The 14718-nt window shown below is 35.6% G+C and overlaps 1 protein-coding gene across 2 annotated transcripts in view; it reads left to right on the top strand.

The window, feature by feature from the left end:
* Positions 1–14718, top strand: part of LOC117209715 (glutamate receptor 1) — a 335559-nt gene that overhangs the window by 172364 nt on the left and 148477 nt on the right. The gene's annotated exons all lie outside the window — the stretch shown is intronic.

Below are 14718 nucleotides of genomic sequence, written 5' to 3'. Positions count from 1 at the left end.
GAAACTGCCTTTGAGTTCGATAGGAGAAAGACTGTTCGATAGATCTTAATAACACAATTTCCAACAAAATCGTAGTAAAACACCAAAAACTCGTACGTTTTACTGGCAAACATTTATTTGGCTATAACAGGCCGAGTATCGAAAAGTAGAGCACGTTGTGGAATATCAGGAATCGATGTCATTTTGTTCGCGATATCTCTGGCGTATCAGAAACGTCGAATGATCAACACAATACTCAGACTCGTACGTGCCGGAAACGCGGCATCACGCTTGCTATTGAATTCGGCGCTGGTGGAAATCGTTGGTAGTGTGTGGTCCACGAAGTAACGTTTCGATGTCACGGCGGAGATACTAATCTCGTTCCTTCATCGAGACATCCCTATTTCTCGTCTTTGGAAGTCATGCACGTACGACACGGGGTTACATGTCCTTTCTTATCGCGTCGATCGTGAACAGGAAGCTTCCACGTGGATATTACATCCCTGATGCTTTTGATAACACGCATCGATACGCCACACAACAGATTGGCGCGTGAGGCGAAAGATATTTCGTATAGCGTTGTATCATTTTTTCAAATATTTAATTACAGTTTTCCAATACTCTACAACTTTTATATAAAGTAATTACTTTTAATTAGATGGATGGAGTTTCATTGGTTGATCGAATGTTAAAAGGAAACCGTAAATAATTTGATTAACCGGTAGAGCAAATCGCTTTGCAATTAATTGTGGGATATGACTTTTGCGAAATTAACAAATTGATTGCTTTTAAGGAAAATGAATTTTGAGAGATATAGTAATTATATTTTTCAGTGTAAAAAATTAATTTCTTTTTTCCTAGTTTATTCTCACGCATGATTTCCACGCAAAGATTTGTTAAACGGTTTAAATAGTCCATTGATCACTTTATTAACGCGTAATTGCTATATGTATACAATATTGCAGACATGAATTCGCAATCAGATAAAAATTCGTTACAGAGATTTTCTATATCGAGAAATCAAATCGCAGATTTTGATTAATCAATGTCAATCTCACCCTTGGCTTCGTTAATTAACAGATTAATTAATTCTAATTATTATTATCCTATCACATAACTATCTTCATAATTTTAATTGAGCTATTTATATTTTCTGTTGATTGACTCGTAGTAATTTGATTAATAAGATCAGTAATCTGCGATAAATTCAGCCATTAAAAACAATAGACACTCTAAAATCGATAGAGGAGATTGAAACTAACTAGCAATCATCTTTCGGTTATGATAAAATGGTAGGGGCAGCCGATATCCAAGCTGAGCGTCCTAGTGCGAAATTGATTTGGAGCGTGGCGACGTCGTCGTCCCCGCCGATTCTACACAGACTCATTGTCCACTTTGTCCTGGAACGTGTAGATTTGAAACGCGAACGAGCTGGCCGGCCATCCGCAGGATCGTTTGATGCTCTCTAACCCGGGGGTGTCGGCCAATCGAGCCGCGTTGGAATTGCCTTTGAAGCTGATCGGCTTCGTTCTAAACCGTAAACGAATGGCCACCTGGGTACCAAAGATATCGGTGTCTTGTCATCGATGAAACCCTTATAAGTGTGTCCCTATAACGGCAAAGGAACAGTAGCGTTCCAATTGTAACGTTAACGGCTTTTCATAATTCGCTTTCACCAAATTTCAATTACGTCCCTAATAGATCTGTTTGCAACGTACCGGTGTAACCATTATGGTATGCTTGTAGGTAGGTTGTAGCATATGAAATGTCCGTTTGAATGGTTCAGCTTTCCATTTAGATTATAATTAGTGGTACATTGTTTATCTGCGGTATGGTTTACATAAACGTGCAATGTCGATTTGTGCTTTATGTTTTGTCAATCGTTTGTTTAAAATAGAGTTGAGAGTTCTTCGGTATACTTTTCGCAATGAATTTGCATTTCCTACTCTTCTCTCCTGCGTTTTCTTATGACTTTAATTAAACTCTTTGTCAGTCGTACTAAATTTGTGAAAATTTATTTGGAAAATAGTAAATTTAGAAATGAAAAACAAGGGTAAGCTTGAGAAGGTTTGTATATCTAAATCAGATTGCGAACATTCTATCTCATAGTAAAAGCGTGACAATTTTATTAGTGTTCATTTAGTGCTTTGATCGATAAATTTCATGTTTATACGTAATATATTGTATATTTTAATGAACAGCAAAAACATATCCTTGTTTTAATTGAAGAATATATTCCATACTTAATATCATACACTCGCTTATTATCTCTCTCTTTCTATATATATATATATATATATATATATATATATATATATATATATATATATATATATACACATGTGTATAATAACAGATATGTTTGTACTGCGTGGTGGATAGTTTTATTACCTTTCTCGAAAGTGTTTTAGTAATTTATTGTTTTAATCGCATAATACAGTGTAGCGAAAGATAAGTACGTAGTCGTATGGTTCTCTGAGGGTAGGTGGATATTAAAACGAAATAGTTTTATGTACTTCGGTTGCTACTACTCTCGCGAGTTAAATTGCTTCCATTTTATTTCTAGCATCATAGAAACTGTTGGTACTCTAATATTATGCATATATGAATCGTGTAACTCGTATATCAAAAGCATACAAACAAGATTGCTTTGCATTATGAGATATAACGTATGCGAGTATTAAAATACTGGAAACCTACGTATCTCATAAATTGTTATCGTAAGTGAAACTGTTAATGGTTTTAGAAGCAAATGTCGTTCGATCTATTGGACAAAAATTTATTGCGAATTACCGATGATAAAAACGCATATTTTCTCACGTTTTTGTACAACGAAGACAATTTACTAAACTTCAAATTAATTTTACCAAAAAGAAACGTATATTGTTTAGTCAGGTGACAATCTGTTACGCTATAATGTTGCACATACACAACATGGACCGTAATAAGATTTAAATTCGTACCATTCGAACAAAAGAAGAAAACATTTCATACAACGAACTCTATTAGATCGATTCGTCGAATAATAATTTACATTCTTCTTCTACTTCGCTTTACGTCTATTTTTCTCAAATATGTTGTTCCTTCGTTATCCTACATATGCAAATTCCGTCTCTCCTATCTCAGTTTCACGATCATCCTACTTTCCGTCATCCACTAGCATTTCTGTCAAATTTGATAAAATATTCGAGGCACAGGGGCAGCATATCGGAACAGAGATTCGGTAATAGAATTCGTGGACAGTTAGCGGTGGTTTGGCCCCGAAGTAGCGAATATTTGGGCCAAGTCCAAGGGTCAGGCCGACCGTGCACCGCGTTACGGTACTTAGGGAAGCTCTGCTAATTGTATTAATGCTAGTTGGTTCGCCCGGATCAAGACCCCGTTGTTATAATCCCACGGTAAGCCATGTTGCTCTCCTGCCATATCTATCGTCGAGATGCGATCCATTTAAATGTTTGCATTCGCTGAATCATCGCCCGAACGATTTCCTTGGGGTCGTCCAATGTGGAATGCAGTTCTGAGTTCGAAAGTCTCGAAAGAATTGTTATATTTGTTGAAAATCGAGAAAAGATGTGATAATTACTGAAGGATATTATGTTACATTTATATTACATTTACAAGCTAGTAAAAAATATTTTGTTACATTGCGTAGCGTGTTTGAATAGGACAAGTATGGATAACTATATTAATAAACACATGCAGTTCAAAGTTTGTAATTTATAGGAAATATTAAAATATTAAAATTATCAAGGTATGAGAGATTTCATGTGTTTTTATTTTACAGTTACTTGAATCATTCGATTGCTTTTGGTATAATTAATCTTTGATTTCAATTTCCTTATCTTCCTATTTTTCATTTCATCGTTAAAGTCTGCGGTGAATTTTACAGTTCATCTGGATATTCGTTAATTGGAATATTTTTAATTGTAAAGAACTGCAATAGGCAAACATTAATTACTAATCGGTAATGGTATTTAAGGTAATACCTTTCATTCAAGGTAAACGCAGAGACTAATTTGCTTTAATCCTATGTGTTACACGTAAGGTAGTTTGTAAATGAAGCAATTTTCGCAATTTTAATTACTTTTATTAAATCTCTCGGGTAATCGTTGAGAGTTAGTTCAATTTTGCGCGATGCTGAATCTTATGCGTCAGACATGTTCAAAGTTTGATTACTAAAGATTTCGCCACGAAAAATTTTAGATTGAAAGAGACGAACTTAAGTGAAGATTTCATTTAGTTAACGTAACACGAGCTAATAGCGTTCGATATTTCTCTTTCGAACGTTTCAACATTGCACGAAGATAGAAACGAGTTGTCATTTTTTTGTAATTCAAACGTCGTATTTTCCAATTGAGAACTTTACATTTTTGGAAACACCAATTCTTTGACCAGTATATCAACAAGATAAAACAAATATCTGTTTCTCATCGTTTTCATGTAATACCAGGGTGACATTACATGTTGTCGTCACGTTTCCTGGGGATTTGCATGTAATATACTAAGAAAACAACAAACTTGTGTGTTGTTCTAAATAGCTTTCGAAATACAATTCCATCGCAATTTCGAGAAATATAAATGATAAATGAACGACTGCACGAAATAATTCCACAAGTTAAAATTGCATATACAAATTATTATATCGTGTAGTTTTGAATGATTATAAATTACCATCTTAAATTACGTACTGTCTATGCATTACTTTCTACATTTTCACCGGAAATTCTCATCGAATCCTGTAAACAATTTTAAAGAAGAAACCACAGAGAGAAAATAGTCGGTGCGTTTTATTGCTTATAAGCAGACTGCGAATGTTCATGAAAATTTATAGTTTTATAAATATATCTAGAGAAATGGAATTAAAATGAAAACTTATTATCTCACCCTGTAAATATTATAACGAAAATTTTATTTTGGATATTTCCTATATTTCTGCACATTTACATTTCCGTGTCTCTAAATTTCTTGTAAATGCATAAACTTCCGGAGTTGTAATTAATTCTAAAGCCAGTTCGACTCGTACTTTTCCTCCGGTGAATACTACTTTATCTCTTTCGGTGGCGCACGTACGTTATAAAGCAAATTTCCCCGCGGCACGGCGGCATGGGAAAAAAATTATGCTGAACGGAAGACAGCGGCTGGACATAAGTCCTCATTTCCGTTACTCGCGTCTCGTCCAACAAAACGTATTACGATAATGCGTTTTCCGTTATTGCGTGATCCCACGAACAGCATTTTGCATTGTACAAATTCGTCTGAAGAATACCGATTTTCGTGAAAGGTTGAACGCGTTAGTATTGAATATTTAATATGGATAAATATCGTTGAAGTGTGTGAATCTGCCTAATTCTAAAAAAAAATTTTCATTCGAAGCATAAACCAACCCATTGTTTCTTCATCCGCAACCTAGTATTTTATAATAAATTAAAGTTTTCTCGATGAACGGAATTCTTTATTCCTCGAGTCTGTAATTTCGTTACTTTTATTGGAACTTGTTTAAAATTGTATATCACGAAGCTGCTGCGGTAATTTTCAAATTGCGAAGGTACATTTAACGAAAGATAGTTTACGAAGGCTACTATTTCAAGGCTACTATCCTCAGGTAAACGAGAAACGAAATTTTGCCACATGATTTGAGGAAATATTGTCGTTTCTATGAAACTGTCTCTATTCAAATAATTTTCGATCGTAGATTTCCGTAGAATTCCAGTAAACGAAAGTAATGCCAGATAAAAATACATTTGCTCGACGGTCATTGGTTCCTTATTTCGTAGACGCGATCATGGTTTCAGTATATGACTTTCTATAGAACTGTTGTGCGTATCTATTAGTCTCCTCAACTATCGCTGCGTTATTATTTAAAAAAAAAAAAAAAAAGGTGTATCGATAACCGTACAAAATTCTCTTTGCACGCCTGAATTTCCAGAAAATAGTATTTTCGTCCCTTTGTACGAGAAATCAATTGAAACGCATTCCCATTTTTCTGACAGGTGACAATGGCTTATCATTCTGCTCAAATTCAATGTAATACAAATATGAAAGTTTCGTTCTATGCGTAATCAATATCCTTTCGCATTATTTTCCACAAAAGTTTGATATAATATATTGCTATCAATACCTTTTACATCGCATAGCAACTCGCTGCGTGATAAAAATCTCGGTGGTTCTCGTAACGCCATTTAGGTAGAAATAATAAACTACCATTTATGTTCTATTTTCTATAACAAAATTATCAGTAACACGTTGCATTGTCTGATAAATATGATTTACTGATCTTACATAAGGATACATACGATTCATGTAATATACCGCGAAAAAAAATAAAACGAAAAAGGCCAATGTAACTTAGAAAACGTACGCTTGAACGTCGGATCACCGCGCTACAACCAACATGGTTACTCTGACGTACGCGTGTCCGTCAACCCGGCTTGAAGGGTTAACCACCTTTGATTTATCTGCAGGAGTCGTGAATAAATTCAGGAAGGTTAAAATTATTTCATCAACAGAGTTTTAAAAACTATTAGGTCTATTAGAATCTTTCTATTTTTCCTTTTTGCCTTTCTAGTTTTCCGAGGAAGTTCCCAAAGATAAAGTCATTACAAGCAAGTAACAAATATTACTTGAAAAACTATTTCACCTTTTACATACTCGTTCAAACATTAGAGGATTATATACAACAAAATATACGTAATAAACGCTATTGATAAATCGGTACAAAAACACTAGAAAGATGTCAAGGAATCATAGACAATCAGAATAATCATATTACGGAACAATAGAACACAATGGTTTCTTTCTATTTTCACTGGTAACTTTATCAATGTACGATAGTTGAATTGCATATATAAATGCACGATCAGACAAGATTTCACGAGAAATATGTTTCACGTGCAAAATCCACTTTCACCAACAATTTCACTAAACTGACTATTAATTATTCTCCATATTCTTAATTATCAAATTCTGCACATATCCACATATAACTAAAAAATATTTTTAATAAATAATAATTATTATTTATTATTACTATATATACATATATTATATTGAAAACTATAATCGCTCTAAAATTGAGATAAATCTTTAACTTAGAATCGAATACGAAGCCATTCGATAAACTTAATAAAATTCTACCATCGAGTACGTACAATAAAGCGGTCGATCGGTCAGAAATCCTCCCTCTGTTAATATTTCTCTCGAATCGTTTTTACTACTCAAAAATCTCGCGAGGTATATGGCGGTAAGGAGTAAAAAGTCACAGACACGGTTCAGTCGTTTGCACGAGTCAGACGATGAACGAGGGCCAAGGGAATCTTTCCACCGAAAAATCACATTCGTGAGCTCGAATACAGCCGAAGGATCGGCACGAGGGTAAGGAAGAGAGAAAGAAAGGAAAAAGGAGGTGATAGACAGAGAAAGAGCAGCAGAACGTAGCATGCTCGTCTTAGCGGAACGTAATAGCCATCTATCAACTTTCGGTGCATATCGTATAATATCCTGCAGGATCCTTTGGTTAGGGGGTTACCCCGCGGCTAGGGGTGGATGTAGAGTAGAGGTATGTATATAGGGTGCACAGACTTGCCAGCCAGCCAGCCAACCAGCCAGGAGCGGTATAAATCTGCCGTGGGGCTCCCAAGAGTATTTCCCGCCTTTTTTCCTATATAGGGTGTCTTGCACCATAACTCGAGTTCTTCGATATCTCCTTTATTTTTAACTCTATTGGAAAATACTTAAGACGTAAACCGCTTTTAGGTTAAATTTCGAAGGAACCCCCCACTGTTTATGATTTATTCATTAGAACTACCTTTTTCTTTTTTTTTTTTGGATTGACATTTCTCCAAGAATTTTAAATACGACGATCTTTATCTTCCAATTTATTCGAGATTATTATATCGTTATATGCGATTCAAAGTGGTTAGTTGGCATAATTATCTACGAGTATCTCTATTTTTCAGTTTTTCAATATCATGGATACCTTTTATGCAGCAAACCATAAATTTGTTTCCTTCTTGTATTTTATACCGATTAAAATACAACTTTCAAATGCTTTTAGGCGAAGAGTTATAATACTATGACATATACTATGAGAAGAGTTATAATACTCTATGAGATGGCTATGAATGTTACGAAGGTAATTAAATTTCAAGTAGCAGTTTATTCTTTTGACAATTAAATTTTCTTTTTATTTCACTATGCTATATTATAGATTTTAAATTAAGCAATTTAAGCTTTAATTAGTCTTTGCAAACACGTGTAATATGTTCATAAACGTAACTGGGTACACACATTTAACGGCGGCAACATAACGTTCCGGAAGACATGATGAATCGACCAATTAGAGCTTGCACTGTTATGCCAGTAATAATTTCAGAAACAGCGCAGTTCGTAAGTACTCGTTTTAGATAATGTATCCTCGATGAACGCTATTTTCAGCATTTATGAACATAGGCAATAGAAAGTTCATAGAGTATCCTGGCACTGTATTGAAATTTGATCGGTAGCCTTTCGATATTCAAGGCCACGCTTGAATACATTTTAATACGTGTCACATGCAGCAGAAAAACCGATACGTGAAATGCCAATGAACTTTGCACTTGAATCATTGGCCTGTATTGTGCGCCTAAAAATATATGCTATGCATAGATAATTATATTAAAATGATGTAGTAAATATAAATAGGCGTATACAATTATGTCTCAAACTTAATGAGAAAAACGATATTGATTTTGCCCAAAATATCTACAGACGCTAAAACAAATTTGTTTAAACAAATAAAATTTGTTAGTGAAAATTCATTCCTGACGAAAGAAATCTATTTCTAGAAAGCTTAATTGTGTTACAAAATTCATTTTGAGAAATTTGGTAGTATCGCCAGTTTCATTCTTTTATTAAAATCATATTTTATAAATTTTCCAACACTATTAAAGACTAACGAAATATTCGAGCGTTTGACTTTTGTCGAGACACCCTATGTACATTTCCATCGTTTCTCATCCGTTTCTCTCTAGCCATTCCCTTCTATTCTTGCGCGCACTTCGTCCTCTTCTCCGCACTTTTACACTTTCTCTCTATTTCTTACCTTCTTTTTCTCTTTCTTCCTTTCATTCTTTCTCGTTGTCGCGCTTCAGGCCGCGTACTATCGCCAGACGCGAGACGAATCTCGAGCTTCAATTCCCGCGCGATTTATCTCGGAGCAGACATTGGTCTACTGTCACCGCAACCGAGACGTTCGGTACAACAGCAAGCAACCACGCAGACAATACACCTCTTTGCCAGGCATCTTTCCCAGAACACGCGACCGTAGGATTATGACTTTTAGGTTTGGGAACAGCTGCTGACATTTCTGCGTGGTTTGGGCAGATTTACTTGGCAGAAGATAGCGCGATGAGCGACGCCCACAACGGAATTGTTAATTCTACTATGTTCAGGATTTTCGGTTACTTTTTGGATTTCGCTAACTTTGTTTGCTAACTTAGTTAGATCGCTTGAAACTTTCTTGAGATATTTTATAAATCATCTGTTGCTCGGCTTCCTTTAACGTTATACACATATGTATACTTTACATTTTTTTACTTTACATTTTTATATACAGAGTGGTTGGTAACTGGTGGTACAAACGGAAAGGGGGTGATTCTACGCGAAAAAAGAAGTCGAAAATATAGAATAAAAATTTTTCGTTTGAGGCTTTGTTTTCGAGAAAATCGACTTCGAATTTTCGCTCGGTACACGTGCGGATGCGTTACAACGATCTACAGTGAGATCCGTTATAACGTACTGCACGCGTACCAAACGAAAATTCAAAATCGATTTTCTCGAAAACAAAGCCTCAGACGAAAAATTTTTATTCTACATTTTCGACTTCTTTTTTCGCGTAGAATCACCCCCTTTCCGCTTGTACCACCAGTTACCAACCACCTTGTATATATTTTACTTTACATTTACATGTACGCATTGTAAAATATATTTATAATATGTGTTTCTATAACAGTATTTCTCTTCCTTCAACAATAAAAGATAATTTTCCACTTATTTGACATAATATATGCGTGGCATATCAGAGTTAGTGAAGTGAATTTTTGCATGTGGTCCTACTTTAATAACCAGGGACTGTAGGTTCGTCATTAAGTGAGCTATATAACATATGTTATTCTGAATACACAAGGGATACGAAAACACGTGGGTATAAATGATGGGTATAAACTGGGGTTATAAGAGGAACGAGAAAGGTCGCTTTAAATATTTGTTCTGTTTGTTCTCGTTTCCAAATTGAGAAACAGATTTGTATTTTAATAATTTTCCCTACAAATTGTGCTTTCGTAAATGACTTTGCCTGTACTTTATGCGCAATCTCATTGTCTATGCACATTTTCAGAATATTGTACGAAACTTGGTAGATGTAGTACGTATCTAAGATCGAATCTGAATGAAGTTTCTTAGTAATTGCCAATCAAACAGAATTCGAATGTTATTTAATTTTAATTTATATTTTGCCATTTATCATAGAAACCATCGGTGACATTTGTCATGTAAGACATAAGATACAAATATCACTTGAATACTCTAACTTCAAATTTAATCCTAGCTCCAGTTCTAATACCAATTGATGGCTAGAACAGAATTGATCGACCACATTTGGAGAAAATCGAAATTTACATCAATGTATTAGGTTTTCCTAGAAGTTTCTCTAGTTTTATGAGGAAATAGTAGACGCACAACGTTTTTGTTTCATATTATTTTGTCGAATTACGTACGATCCATTTTGTTCTGTCGAGATAAATACCGCGACATTTCATAAACTTCGTTTCACGTTTGTATGAAAATTATAAAAAACACATTTGCGAAAGAAAGACACTTTTCAGACTCAGTCTTTACACGAAACAAAATTACATACATACACGCTATTAAGAGCAAAAACGTAGTATACAAATAATTTTATATTTTTCTTATCCTGAAACAACGCCATTCTATTCTATTCTATTTATATTATTCTACACCTAGCGGTTATTCTAACTTTTCTAATGACAGTGTCTTTCAATTTTCACGCGTATGTATAGATATGTAAATCAGACACGAAAAACGCAAAAAGCAAACTGTCCTCGTTGGCAGTGTGTGCCGTCGTTGCCCTCAGTCTGTCATAACTCATAACAAATGTACGTCGCCGATAGTTGACAGCCAGTTTTCGAAAGTCGGAAAGTTGGCCAATTCCGATACGGTATTAAATTCTTTTCTCAGCGAGACATTTTCCATTAGTGTTGAGCCCCGCGGCACCGAGGGGCAACTATCATTTAATATTTGTTCCGAGCGAGTTGAAAGGGTTGCGAGGGCTGGAATTCGGTCGTTGTCACGCCGGGCCGGAGAAACGTTATTTGTTCGGAGCGTGGTAGCGAAGCTTCTGGTTAGCCGGGATCGTGTCATTTCCGATTGTCGTTTCTCACGAAAAGGACCGTTAACTGGTTAAAACAGCCAAAGTTATGCAACGTGGATTATACGGAAGTACCGCCGATGGCAGTCCAATTTTTGCTCCTAATTGACTCACAGTTTCGTTCCTTTTCACCTCGAAAAATTAAAGTTGTTGCGTTATACCGTAGACGTGAGCGGAACTTTTAATACAAATACACTGGAAACATAATTAAGGACCTGGTTAGATGGTTAAAAGAAATGGTGTAAAGATGAGACAGAGGGTTAAACACGAACTAAATCGTGTTAGGATAAAACGCAGGAGGTGAGTTAATTATCTTGTTCGAATGGAGTGTTGTAGTTTAATAATAATATGGAAATGGGAATTTGGTGTGTAACTATTTCGGACAGAGTGACGTTACTGTTTGTAACAGTGTAAGACTGGAACAGTCATCGGAGACATTGCATTCCTCGTTATATACGTACGGATGCTTTTGAATTGTTCGATGATTGCAAATTAGCCATCATAAGACAACGTTATTCAGCAATTTGTTCCTAATTAAATAGAAATTGAGCGGCAGATAGGTATATTTTGTTCAATTTCTTGCTAATTGGCGATCGATCGAATAAATAAAATCGTTTTACGTTCGCTCGACGAGATTATCTAATTATTGAAATATAGTAGACAGTTATAGTTACGTGGATAGATAGATGAAATCCCTGTAACGTTACTGCTACATTTTACGGTAATACGCTGGCTTTATTGCACATAAAACGGTGTTCAAGATTAAACAGAATAATAGTCGTGAAAATTATAAGGAATTACGAAGGACGAAGTACGAGGCTTCCAGGTAAATCGTATTCTTTTAAAAGAAATACGCCAATCTTTCAGAAACATTGTAGCACCAACAGGCATTAAATGACACGCCGATGAACGTATCTAGCTTGCACACCGAATTTACATAACTTTAATACCAATTGTGATCTCCTATACGTAATATTATACAGAAGCATCTTTTTCATATAAGTTTCATATATTTGATGATATTTCAGATAAAATAGTATACATTTTTAATAAATTTTTCGACAAACTTTAAAACATACGGGAAGACTAAATTTTCTACGTGCTTTTAATAAAATAAAACGTCAATTATTATTTTTCCCCAGTTTACCGAGTATTCTCGTTTCGCACAAACTAACGACCCTTCCTTCGAAACTCATTATGAAGACTACGCATAAACTGGAAAAGAAAAAAATACAGAAAATAAATGGGAGTAGAGGGGAAAAAGGAGGAAGAGGTCGGGATTACGCAAATCTCTGGCAGGAATCGGGCAACGAACGAACCCTCGACCGCGGAATCCACGCTGATTGCGTGTCAGGCGTAAAACCGCGCGTACAGTCTCGTCAGCTGATTAGCCCAGCCTCGATTTAAAAGTTTCCAATTAAGTCGCGAAACAGCGAGGCGGTTCGAAAAGTTCGTTCGCCGACTAGAAAAAGACTATCGTTCCTCTCGACGTGAAATCTCACCTACCCTCTTCCCTCAGGAGGATTACTTCCGATCGTTTGTACCTCTGGCTCGTTCGCGTTTCTTCGAGATTGCCCGGCGACCGACCAGCCAGCGTCGTCGATTAATTCTCCATCGAGTGGACTCGATAAATTCCGGACGCGTTCCAGCCACCTCGGTTAGTTACTCTGCTCTCAGTTACGATCACTCGTTACGTTTAGCGGCTCGTATTTTCCGAGAGCATCCAGCTACCATCGGAATACGAGCCGAGAATTTCTCATCTGACGATCACGTCACGGTGCGCTTCAGAATTCATTCCGCGATCTCGCGCGAAACAAGCAAAATTTCTATGTTAAGGCTAGGTCTATTTGTGTATGTTACGCGCCATTCGACGGTCTTACGATAGTTGCTATATTTTTTTTTTTTTTTTTATTTGGGAGAATTTTACAACCAATTCTCATTGAGAATTATAAGTAAATTATTCTGGCGTGGTACTATAACTTGGATAATAAGTGTTTATCGTATGTTTGATTCTAGAGTTGCTATATTTAGATGAAAATTGAACGGATTTAAGTAATCGTAGAAATATAGAATGTGTGTGTATGTAATATTTAATTTGAGAATTTATATGACAAGGAAACTAAGCTGATGTACTAAACATTTTCTGACAAAATTCATGTAATTTAAATTTTATTATCTACATCAAATACTTTTTTTTTTTTTATTAACGCGGAGGAAATCTGCACGGACAACAGGCCGCTTCTGGGGAAAAGCGGCGTGGTAGTGCCGGACTCCAACCGACTAAAACCTCCACTATGACCGTCCCGGCTGCGATCGAGAGGGGCCCGGGAACCGGTGTGAGCGACACACCGGGTTCTACATCAAATACTAGAGTTGTATTAACTTACGCGAACTTAACTTTAACGAACCTTTCGCTTCGAGCGCTGTATATAGGCAGCGACCATGCGACGAATTCTAAATCCGGCACCCCATATATCCGGCATCCAAATGATGCATACACAAATACTATCTATAGTCAATAATATATTTTTTCGTTATCGGCAGAACATTTTTTGTTGATTTTATTGACATATTGGATTAGTCACTTCTTACAGTTACTCATTGTTGAAACAACATCAAAACGTTTCACGCAATATATTTCGAACATCCAGACGATCGTATACTGTTTCATGCTAAAAAATCTATTAAATCCATTGACAGTGAAACGATATTTCATATACGGTTCTTACAAGAATTATTGTTATTTAAGACTCAGGAAAACGTATAAACAGCAACCATGCACACTGACAGTGACAGTACTTCAGTGACAGTACTTCGGCGGACTGGATTGCCGAGGCCAAAGGGTTGAAAGTAAAATATGCCCTACGATATTTTAGGAATGAGCCTTAATAAAAACTTCAATAAGATCTGCGATAAAATGTTTAGAATTTCCTATAATTAATTTCCTTTAGAACAGACGCGGTTAATAAGTATAAATTTCATTTTGCAATTATAACATCTACCTACCTATATTTGTCCTAGGTATACTCTCTCGAGTTATATGTGGTATTGTAGGTAATTAAGATAGAAGGAATGTAATGGAAATGAATACACACATGTATACACATGGCAATATATTTCTGACTCAACAAAAGTTAACATTAATATTATCGAAAGCACTTGAACGTTTGTAGTAAAATAAAAAATTTCTAACCTGTCAATTTTATGCGTTTTACTGATTAATTTGAAAATTCATTGAAGTAGGCAAACTTAACCCAATTACATTCTTCGAGTCATTAACGATCTAATCGTGTTTTTCTATCGTAAGAAATGTATCT

The sequence above is a fragment of the Bombus bifarius genome, unplaced genomic scaffold (assembly GCF_011952205.1).
Source record: "Bombus bifarius isolate JDL3187 unplaced genomic scaffold, Bbif_JDL3187 scf7180000008193, whole genome shotgun sequence".
NCBI lineage: Eukaryota > Metazoa > Arthropoda > Insecta > Hymenoptera > Apidae > Bombus > Bombus bifarius.
The sequence above is the reverse complement of the archived record's forward strand: the minus strand, read 5'-3'. Positions and strand labels throughout refer to the sequence as shown.